The sequence below is a fragment of the Schistocerca cancellata genome, chromosome 4 (genome assembly GCF_023864275.1).
Source record: "Schistocerca cancellata isolate TAMUIC-IGC-003103 chromosome 4, iqSchCanc2.1, whole genome shotgun sequence".
In the NCBI taxonomy this organism is placed as follows: Eukaryota; Metazoa; Arthropoda; class Insecta; order Orthoptera; family Acrididae; genus Schistocerca; species Schistocerca cancellata.
Window position 1 is genome coordinate 422,169,257 of NC_064629.1, and position 12,246 is coordinate 422,181,502.

Sequence of the window (12,246 nt, forward strand, 5' to 3'; positions counted from 1 at the left end):
GTTTTCATTTGCACTAGTGACTGTACCAAAAACTCAACGATTTATTAAATACACAACTGTTGAACCAACGAGTAAAAAAAAGAAGGAAACCTGGAAATCTTCTCAACCTCAATTTCAATGACAGTAAAGTACATTTCTGTGTTCTTTCAAGGTAAACAAGCTAAGTGTGCCACAAACAAAAAACTACTCTGTCATTTCCTGGTGGCTAGGTGACCAGCACGGGGTCTCATTTACCAGCGAATAGAAGACAGAAGAAATAAATAGAAAAGCCTATATGAGAAAGGCTTTGAATTAACTCTTCAGGTTTTCAGGATGTTCTCCTTTGTTGTAAGGGAAATAGTGGAACTAGATGTAGCCCTCAAATATTTCCAGTTACGATCCGCTCTACTCCACTACCAGATTGCTGAGTATTTCGATCAAATGATCTTGAGCAGCTCGATATACCGTTCACGGTGAAGAATGAAACGGACATTAAATAAATTAATGGTATAATGAGTTACGGCTCTATTTCTTCTGTTGTTCTTCTCCAGTTTTTACTACAATAAAATAATTTCACAATTGTTACTTGACGCTTGAGTACCGACGCAGTTATAATCTACAGGAATTTCACATAATTCTAGTAAGCAGGGGAATAAAATCCTGAACTAAACTCTACTAACTTATATCTTGCGCTGGTCCTATTGTAGGGACTGGAAATTTCCTGCTCTCCATTCGTCATACTTTTATTTAAGCAGCCCTCATTTCATTTTGAGAATGGCATGAGATCACCCTATGATTAAGACTACGAAATCGGCAGGATTGTGGTTCAAATCATAGTTTAGTTGTCCTCCTTAAGGATTTCTGTGGTTTCTGTAAATCTTGTAAGGCGAATTTTAGGATGGTTTCACTGGCTAGATAACAGCCAATTTCCTCACCCATTCATCTGTGACTGATTTAGATTTGCAGCCCTAACGATGCCCTTCCTTTTTCATCAGTACATACAACAAGGCTGCAAAAACTTTCAAGCATATGCTACCTTTAAAGTAAGTAACACTTCAAGTATCTGGTGACTACAAATTAATCAGAATGGTTGAGTAGCTCGGAGGAGAGTAATGCTTGTATGCTAGGACCGAACACGTTATCACAAATCAAATTACTGAGATATGTAGTACAATGGTTAATTTCTTGTAAATCTAAGTTTGTTTTGAGATGCAAAGATCATGTCTTCCAGTCAGTTGCTACAGAAACAGGGAGTAAGAATCACGATGATTACCAACAACAGTGATACAATCGATAAATTATAAATTAGTGAGCTAAATCCTGAGATGCAACAGGACACTGACCTGCCAGGCATAAACTGTTCTGTATTCCCCGAAGATGTGAGCTACATTACGGCCACCCCCCTCTCTCTCCCTCTGAACAAGACCCAGACCCTTGGGTCAACCTTATACTCACTTTCATACTACCCTACATGCTCGTACGAAATAAAGAGAAAATTTATAACCAAAATTACATGGCTTAGATACTGCATCCAACCATTCTCACTATATTACTTATAGCTACTTTGCTTACTAAAAGGTATCAGATAGATTATATAATGGTAAGACAGAGATTTAGGAACCAGGTTTTAAATTGTAAGACATTTCCAGGGGCAGATGTGGACTCTGACCACAATCTATTGGTTATGACCTGTAGATTAAAACTGAAGAAACTGCAAAAAGGTGGGAATTTAAGGAGATGGGACCTGGATAAACTGAAAGAACCAGAGGTTGTACAGAGTTTCAGGGAGAGCATAAGGGAACAATTGACAGGAATGGGGGAAAGAAATACAGTAGAAGAAGAATGGGTAGCTTTGAGGGATGAAGTAGTGAAGGCAGCAGAGGATCAAGTAGGTAAAACGACGAGGGCTAGTAGAAATCCTTGGGTAACAGAAGAAATATTGAATTTAATTGATGAAAGGAGAAAATATAAAAATGCAGTAAGTGAAGCAGGCAAAAAGGAATACAAACGTCTCAAATATGAGATCGACAGGAAGTGCAGAATGGCTAAGCAGGGATGGCTAGAGGACAAATGTAAGGATGTAGAGGCTTATCTCACTAGGGGTAAGATAGATACTGCCTACAGGAAAATTAAAGAGACCTTTGGAGATAAGAGAACCACTTGTATGAACATCAAGAGCTCAGATGGAAATCCAGTTCTAAGCAAAGAAGGGAAAGCAGAAAGGTGGAAGGAGTATATAGAGGGTCTATACAAGGGCGATGTACTTGAGGACAACATTATGGAAATGGAAGAGGATGTAGATGAAGATGAAATGGGAGATACGATACTGCGTGAAGAGTTTGACAGAGCACTGAAAGACCTGAGTCGAAACAAGGCCCCCGGAGTAGACAACATTCCAGTAGAACTACTGACGGCCTTGGGAGAGCCAGTCCTGACAAAACTCTACCATCTGGTGAGCAAGATGTATGATACAGGCGAAATACCCTCAGAGTTCAAGAAGAATATAATCATTCCAATCCCAAAGAAAGCAGGTGTTGACAGATGTGAAAATTACCGAACAATCAGTTTAATAAGCCACAGCTGCAAAATACTAACACGAATTCTTTACAGACGAATGGAAAAACTAGTAGAAGCTGACCTCGGGGAAGATCAGTTTGGATTCCGTAGAAATACTGGAACACGTGAGGCAATACTGACCTTACGACTTATCTTAGAAGAAAGATTAAGGAAAGGCAAACCTACGTTTCTAGCATTTGTAGACTTAGAGAAAGCTTTTGACAATGTTGACTGGAATACTCTCTTTCAAATTCTAAAGGTGGCAGGGGTAAAATACAGGGAGCGAAAGGCTATTTACAATTTGTACAGAAACCAGATGGCAGTTATAAGAGTCGAGGGGCATGAGAGGGAAGCAGCGGTTGGGAAGGGAGTGAGACAGGGTTGTAGCCTCTCCCCAATGTTATTCAATCTGTATATTGAGCAAGCAGTAAAGGAAACAAAAGAAAAATTCGGAGTAGGCATTAAAATCCATGGAGAAGAAATAAAAACTTTGAGGTTCGCCGATGACATTGTAATTCTGTCAGAGACAGCAAAGGACTTGGAAGAGCAGTTGAACGGAATGGATGGTGTCTTGAAGGGAGGATATAAGATGAACATCAACAAAAGCAAAACGAGGATAATGGAATGTAGTCGAATTAAGTCGGGTGATGCTGAGGGTATTAGATTAGGAAATGAGACACTTAAAGTAGTAAAGGAGTTTTGCTATTTGGGGAGCAAAATAACTGATGATGGTCGAAGTAGAGAGGATATAAAATGTAGACTGGCAATGGCAAGGAAAACGTTTCTGAAGAAGAGAAATTTGTTAACATCGAGTATAGATTTAAGTGTCAGGAAGTCATTTCTGAAAGTATTTGTATGGAGTGTAGCCATGTGTGGAAGTGAAACATGGACGGTAAATAGTTTGGACAAGAAGAGAATAGAAGCTTTTGAAATGTGGTGCTACAGAAGAATGCTGAAGATTAGATGGGTAGATCACATAACTAATGAGGAAGTATTGAATAGGATTGGGGAGAAGAGAAGTTTGTGGCACAACTTGACCAGAAGAAGGGATCGGTTGGTAGGACATGTTCTGAGGCATCAAGGGATCACCAATTTAGTATTGGAAGGCAGCGTGGAGGGTAAAAATCGTAGGGGGAGACCAAGAGATGAATACACTAAGCAGATTCAGAAGGATGTAGGTTGCAGTAGGTACTGGGAGATGAAGAAGCTTGCACAGGATAGAGTAGCATGGAGAGCTGCATCAAACCAGTCTCAGGACTGAAGACAACAACAACAACAACTTTGCTTATTAGTCTATTTATCACACTGGTTTTGCGTATTTGGCTATTTTAACCTTCGCGGCTTGGACCGTTGCCTAGTTTCTCTTAAGACCAAATTTACATCTTATACTCTAAGGATCCTATTGCTAGAATCTGAACTATCGCTGGTTTATGCTAACGGTCGGCTCTGCGTCTCAGTAGAATAAAAACTACGTACAGAACAGCCAGACCCACTATTGCACTTGGCACAGTGGCACTCAAACTCATTGTCATGCGTCATTGTCCTCTGTATTGCTCTACACCGATCACCAAGAAAATTATGACCACCACCCATCAATCGACTTAAGCCCGTCAATGCGACAGCAGCGTTACCTCGCGAGGAATGACTGCTACGCAGAAACACGCACGTGCATGTAGTATCAGTGAGCCTGCCGTCCGTGTGTAGAACAGCGAAGGCTCGCCATCTATATGAGTCTGACCGAGGGCATATTGTGATGACTTGGAGGCTCGGCACGACCATTTCGAGAACTGCACGACTTGTCGGGTGGTGTAGGAGTGCTGGGGTGAGTGTCTTCACCACCTGACGAAACCGAGATGAAACCACGTCCAGACGTCGTGATGTTGAGCAGCCACCCCTCATTACAGATGTCGGTCGTCGTAGGTTGCACAGATGGGTAAAACAGGACAGGCGGCAAACTGTGGAGGAACTAACATCAGATATTAATGCTGGGCAGAGTACAAGTGTATCTGAACACGCAGTGCACCGAACACCCCCAACCATGGGCCTCCGCAATCGACGACCCATGCATGTGCAAATGATAACACCACGACATCGGCAACCACGACTGAAATGGGCACATGACCGTCAGCACTGGACGTTGACACAGTGGCAGAGCGTTGCATGATACAACGGATCCCGATACCTTCTTTATCATACCAATGGAATGGTGCGAATCCATCGTCTTCCAGGGCAACTGCTCCTTGATACCTGTAACGCAGGACGCAGACAAGCTAGCGGCGGCTCTATTATGCTCTGGAGAACATTCATGTGAGCATCCATGGATCGAGCTGGACTCGTGCAAGGCACCATGACGGCCAAGGAGTATCATACACTGGTTGCATGCCACGTCCATCCCTTCATGATGATCATATTTTCCGGCGGCAGTGGCATTTTTAACAACATAATGCACCATGTTACAAGGCCAGGAGTGTGATGGAGTGGTTAGAAGAACACAGTGGCAAGTTCCAACTGATGTTCTGGCCCCCCAACTCACCAGATATGAATCCCATCGAACACATTTTGGATGTGATTGAACATGGCGTCAGAGCTCATAGTCCCGCTCCCCGAAAGTTACTGGAATTAGATGACTAATGTGTGCAGATGTGGTGCCAACTCCCTCCAGCGACCTACCAAGGCCTCATTGCTTCCAAGTCACGACGCGTTGGCCACCGTTACTCGTACCAAAGGTGGACATACGGATATTAGGTAGGTGGAATAATGTTCTGGCTGTTCAGTTTACATTGTGAATTAAATGTTTGGCTGAAATGCGCCCTTCCATGTGACAATTAATTGATACATTGAATGGATCAGGTTCTAAAGTATGATTTAATACTGTTATATTCTACGTTGGCAATAATTCCAAAGGAATTCCAAAGGTATGTTTGGCCAATACAGTTGCAGCTGTGATACTTTCAGTTGCGTGATCGTGGTTGTCAGACGGAAGATTTGTCCTGTTATGTCGCATGTAGCCCCTTGATTAATAACCCACTTCCCTTCAGTCTGTCTGGCATCTGTGGGCTTCCCCTACACCTAACATCTCGCCACTACTACCTTGTCACCAGAAGTGTAGCAAATCCAATGAAAACCTGCTTACTGAAAATGCAGTCTGGGTTCCACGATTTACCTCAAACAGTCTAGTCCCTTCTGTCTGCCTAGGTACAACTGCACTGCACAAGTGCTCGCGCTGGTTTATGTGACCCTCGTCAGACACACCATGACTTTCCCACTTCGATTATTTTATAACTCCTCCTCTCTCATTAATACATGTCTGCTACCATTTTCCTAAATTAGTAACATCTCGCAGGTCGTTATCCGGACGAACTTTCCAGGAACTGCCCAAATTCACTGCGTACGTTTGAATGGAACAACACTCAAAATTTGCATGGCTTCCTGTTACTAGGAATCGAATTAGAATGTACAATCTTGCTTGGTCATTTTTCATTTCTAGTGTTTGAATGTGGTAGTAGAGAGGTTTCGTCTGTTGAGTCCTATAATCAGGCTTAACTAAGTAGGCAGTTTTCTCCATGCTTGCTGTAACCCTAACAAGTACTTTCAGGTGACAGGAGTTTACCACTCAGTTGTCCACGCAATCCGTGATGTATGGATGCTTGAAAGTTTGACACTACCATTCATGTGTCCCACACAATATTCGCTAATGCTTGTAACAGCCTCGTCACTACAATTCTCTTGTCCAGTACTTCTACCCGTGCTTGCAGCACTCCCAAATTCAGATTCATCGCGGCCTCTAATGCCTTAGCGAAGTCCATTACCCTATCCATCAATTCCCGTAACTACCGTGTATTGTTAAGCACTTCACTCTCCATATTCGCTATCTGTGTAGCTTGCCACTCTTCTGCTGACTTTCTTATCTCTGCCGAATCTAAATATTTTATTGCTTCCACACTGTCTTTAGATATGACTGATGTTACATGATGACAGATGATATATGACGAAATTCGCAATCAGTTCGTTTAATTGTCTGATATCAACTTGAGCTGCCCTCGGTAATAATGTCTTTGAAATTTTATCCCCAGCACCTGACAATTCTTTTTTTCGTTGTGTATGTGGCACAAGTACGACTACCTCTCTCATCTGTTCTCGTAGCTCCTTGTAGGATGTATGCAGTTTATCACACTGTCTTGAAACTTTCTTGAGCATCCCCTTGCTCTTGACACCTTGCCAAAGTCTGCCGAATAATTCTTCGAATCTCCTCACCTCATTCCACATATCCCACGCTTTAAAAACCAACTCCAGCACCCACTGATGGCTGGTAACTATCTCATACTCTTCACTCAAGAACGTACTCCTTCCAGGTTCTGGTTCTTCAACACCCTCGCCGTGATCCACGCAACAAAATGCAATGCTGCTATCACTCACATTCCTTCCATTCTTGCTCTTCACGAATTACAGCCTGAGGACAAAGACTAATGTCAATCTTGCTCCCTCCCCCCCCCCCCCCCCCGAAGATTGTAGCCACTTGCAAACCCGTTCACACACAACAAAAGTAACAGAAAAAATCTTTATACTAACGTAACTTATTCACTACAATCCTATACATAAGCAAATATATAAAAAAAGTTGTTGTAGATGTCCAACATGCACTATTGTCATTCTTTTTGGCAGCTGAAGCTTCACGTTAATTGGCGAAGTAATCTTCACCACCTGTCAGGGTCCCTGATATCTTTGATGAATTTTTCGTCTTACTTTTTGGCGTCTAAGAATTGGATAACATCACCCATTTTTCTACTTTATACTGCTGTAGAGTAGTTGTACCATTTACTGATTCCTCCTGCTTCTATAAGGCTTTCATATTCACGTTCTATACTTGTTTTCATATTTCTTGTACTGTTTTTGTAAACTCATGTACCAAATCCCAAACTTTACCTTTCTTTGCGTTTATCAGATCGAGCGGTGACTATATTTTCTGACAATACACCACCTTGTCCAGTGACAACTCACAGGAGAAACTTCCCATCGCACCACTCCTTAGATTTAGTGCTAAGATGGCCCAGTGGATAGCCGCCAAAAACTGAACACAGATCAAGCGTGAAAATAGGAAGAATGTGTAATGAAATGTGAAAAGAAAAAAAGCAAAATAGAACAGTGAATGGTCCAGGCTTAACAAATGAAACATTGAGCGAAGTGGGAGAGACACGGCGTCGCGGGAAAGTGGTCGTGGTGTTCAAAACTCACTCGTGCGACCTATTTTTATTTTTACTTTTTTCGAAACAATATAAATTGCCTCCATCAGGTCACTGAAGGTTTTTTCTCTTTCTGTAGTTTTGGCAGCTGTCATTCTATACACTGGTTATATAGTATGTGTCATGTGGTAAGAATACGTTACCGTCGCAAGTAAATGTGATGAATAGTGAGAGCAGGCGAGATACCTCAGAGACGTCTCGCAGAAGTGGAAACAACAAATGAATGGGTGTGAACTATGTTCAGACAAAGGAATTAAAGAGTCAAAACTTCCAAATCGGAACGAAACATCAAAAACATTAAAAACATTTTGACAGAGCACAGAGTGATTGTGAAACTGTTGCGTTCATTTGTTGCAGCTTTTGTGACAAAACAACTGTTGCAGCTTTTGTGACAAACTATTACGTTTTCATCATTTCCTTGGAGTGATCACATACACACTCATACGAACACCTAAATCAGGCAAGGATTCATATCTCACTCACTAACCACGCGTACAAATTAGGTGGGTCGATAAGAGATTCCTATCATATGACACACGTACTGTCACAAATGTCGTGTGTGACACACCAGACGTGTTTTCCGGTGGAGGATTCGGTTCACTTGTCGCCTTGTCATCAAACGTTTGCGGTTCCCATTCTAAAGCCACTTCCTTTCGCCTGCTAATAGAGTAGTTGTGCAGAATCAACTTTCATTATATGTCTTTTCCTCACACCTCGCTGTTGCAAATGGACGATACACTACGACCACAGACATAAATTTGAATACAGTGAACAGGGAAATAAAACAAATATTGCCACTTTAGAGTGGAACACCGTGACCACTTAACTACGACGCCGTACCTGTTCCACACAGCTCTATATTGCACTTCTTGTACTTGGACCGCTCACTGTTTCTATTTTTGCTTGCTTTTCGCAGTCCAGTACAGCTTCTTCCAGTTTTCGTGCTTGATCGGTGTTCATTTTTTGACGGACTGTCCACTGGGCTCTCTTACAACTAAATCTGAAGGAGGTGCGATGGGGAGTTTCCCTTGTCAGTATTTGTTCACATTTTTTATTTATTTGTTAAGACATACCTAAGATACGTATCTCAGTGACTGAGATATGAATTTACGCAGTAACAGCATTCTACCATTGGCTTGCATATGAAGAGGAGAACTTCTTAACTTCTTCATATACAACAACTGAGGTAGCTCCTTGAATAAGTCCGACATGAAATTCGTACTATGGTCTGTAATTATCGCACTTGGCACTCCAAACTTCAACATTTAGTTGTTAACCATTGCTTGTGCAACTGTCACTGCCTGCTGGTTCAGCATACCAACCATGTCCAAGTACCAAGAAACGTGATCTATCATTGTTAATACTAATCAGTTTCCTGCTGGCATACAATTTAACGGTCCCAATACATCGATTCCAAGTTGATCAAATGGTTCTTATGCTTCCAATAGCCTCTGCAATGGTAACTGCTTATGATACACATCTGATCACTGTGCACCCTGCATGCAGTTCCTCACATATTGATCCACATCCGCTTTCCTTCCTCTCCACCAATATCATTCAGCCGTTCTCCATTTTGTTGTCCTGAACCCTTCATGAAAACCTAATACATGTTCATGTGCTTCCACAGCCGTGGTCAGAAAGAACCGATGTTGTCCCAAGTTACTGATGGCTCAGTAGTGTTGAGGACAGGGTACGTTTCCGTTATAGTCTTGCTGCTCAGGTGACGGTAATCACAGCACGACCATCCATAGATTTCTTTGGTAAAACCACAATCCCTGCGCCATATGGACTGTTACTCTTCCATTATCATGTTAGCTAACTGTTGGTTAATAAAGTCTCTCATAACCAGTTGCAAATATCTGGTACCTGATGTGGTTTCCGATACACTGGTTATGGCAATGGATCCTGTGAAAAAAGTCCTCAAATACCAACAGCATTTCTTCCATCTGCTCTCTCTCTCTCTCTCTCTCTCTCTCTCTCTCTCTCTCCCTCCCTCCCTCTCTCCATTCCATTTAGATGCTCCACTTTCCCAAGTAATGCAGTCTTAACAGCAGCACTTGGTTGCTTGTGGTTGACACTCTCACGAAAAGCTCATCCTGACCCAGAATCTCCAAATTCGCTAGCAAGATCCCCTTCCCTAACTTCACTTCTTTGGCGACAAAATTATCTATATTTACAGGTGATGCCTTCCTTCCATTTCTCTCTTGAATGTGTACAACGCTTCTCTTGATAAAACATCTAGGTGGCTGCATTGTGTCATTCTCTTCCAGACTCTCATCAACATGTAACATACCCACAGGTAGATCTGGCTCAACATTCACTCAATGCCGGCCGGTGTGGCCGTGCGGTTAAAGGCGCTTCAGTCTGGAACCGCGTGACCGCTACGGTCGCAGGTTCGAATCCTGCCTCGGCCATGGATGTGTGTGATGTCCTTAGGTTAGTTAGGTTTAATTAGTTCTAAGTTCTAGGCGACTGATGTCCTCAGAAGTTAAGTCGCATAGTGCTCAGAGCCATCACATTCACTCAAAGCGATTTCCCAATGCCACCTGGTTCACAATATGTGAATCAAGCCTTAGTGCAATTTTACACAGTTCAATTGGTTTGTCCAATATGCTAGCACAGCTCGCGACAGTTCTACACTGGCAATAGCTTCCCATAGCTTTCGAATAGGTTCTGTTGTACAATGCCAATTGTCAATTTTGGGACAATTACAATACCAAAAATCTAACCCCAGAATCATGCTGTAGCCCTCACCTACGTGAGGTACAACTGCCACACACTGGTTAAACCGAACCACCCCCACAGGAAAATCTGTGTCCACTGACCACAACGGCTTCACATCGTTATCCCCAACTCTACATAACGTAAAGCGTGGCGGGTCACTGCCTCATACCCACTAAGTTTCCACTGGCAACCAACATATGCGTCCCTGTGTCCGACAAAAACTTGAACTCTTTACATATAACAACACCCATTAGTGCACATTCCACCTCTATATACGTATCTAATTTTAATAGTTGGGCCTTTAGGAGCACTTTGGGTTCCCCCTTGCGTTTAACAGCCGGTTGCCACCTCTTCATCCACGCCTATGTTCATTAACAAACCTCTGCTGCTGATACCTTCCATTTTCTCTATTTAACTGTGGCTGGCGACACAGCCTCTATAAATGTCCCATTCATCCACAGCTATAACACTTAATGTGTACAGAAAATATTCCATGTCCATACTTTCCCCCTACTGATATGTCAGTTTCTTCGTATTCCATTGCTAACCTCATAGCAGAATGCTATCATTTGGTGCAGCCGTACACACTCTTCTTGACATACCCAACGGCAACGCACTCAGAAAAGCATCAGGCACCCTCTACTTAGCTTCTTGCAAAAAAACGGCATTTTTGCATCACTCTGCTTCAACTGGTACAAGTATACATTAATTTTCCTCATCATGTCCACAAAATCACCCACAGTTTCCCCATGCATCTTCTAGACAGTGCACAACAACTCCCGAAACTACCCTGCACTGTTATGGTTTTTTTTAATATATTTACAAAATCGCCTTTTCCTACTGCTCAAATTTTGCCACAGTCTGCACACCTTACGCAAGTTTTCGCTTCTCCCACTAGTCGCAGGTTTGCTATCTGCAGTAACAGACTGTGGGTCCAGTCACCCATCTCTGCTAAGACCTTAAGTTCATCTAAGAAAGTTGGCAATTTCTCATATGATTTTCCAGAAAATGGAGCAATTAATCGTGTGGCAGCTGCATCCACCTCTTGCTGCGATACCTGAAGCAGTGCTAACTATTGGACCCTAGCTGTCAACTTCCCATGTAACTGTGCATTATCTGTTTTCAGTTAGACTTTTTCTAACAATGGTTCAAATGGCTCTGAGCACTATGGAACTTAACTTCTAAGGTCATCAGTCCCCTAGAACTTAGAACTACTTAAACCTAACTAACCTAAGGATATCACACACATCCATGCCCCAGGCAGGATTCGAACCTGCGACCGTAGCGGTCACGCGGTTCCAGATTGAAGCGCCTAGAATCGCTCGGCCACCCCGGCCGGCTCTAACAATGCTTGCACTGCTTCCAGCTCCTGCAAACCTTGCATCCCTGACTCTGCCAGCCTTCACTCTTACTCTTCAACACACACAACAATGCATACAGAAATCACAACTCCAGAAACTAACTCCAAATTAGTCTTTACATCATATCATGAGCCACTTAGACTTTCTACACTGCCTTCCAATATGAACCTACACATATAATAGAACCACTGACTCCGTGCATAGCACAGTATGCCCAAGCAAGCACGCAAGTTACATTGGGTACATCTTACATAAACCAACTACCGCTCTCTACAATTACCCCGAAACCCATATGCCTCAGTCGGCTCTTCCAGCGTAAGAAAGCAACCTTCATGTTAAGATCACAGTCACGTCTCCCTTCCATGTTTACTACCACCTCCCACAAA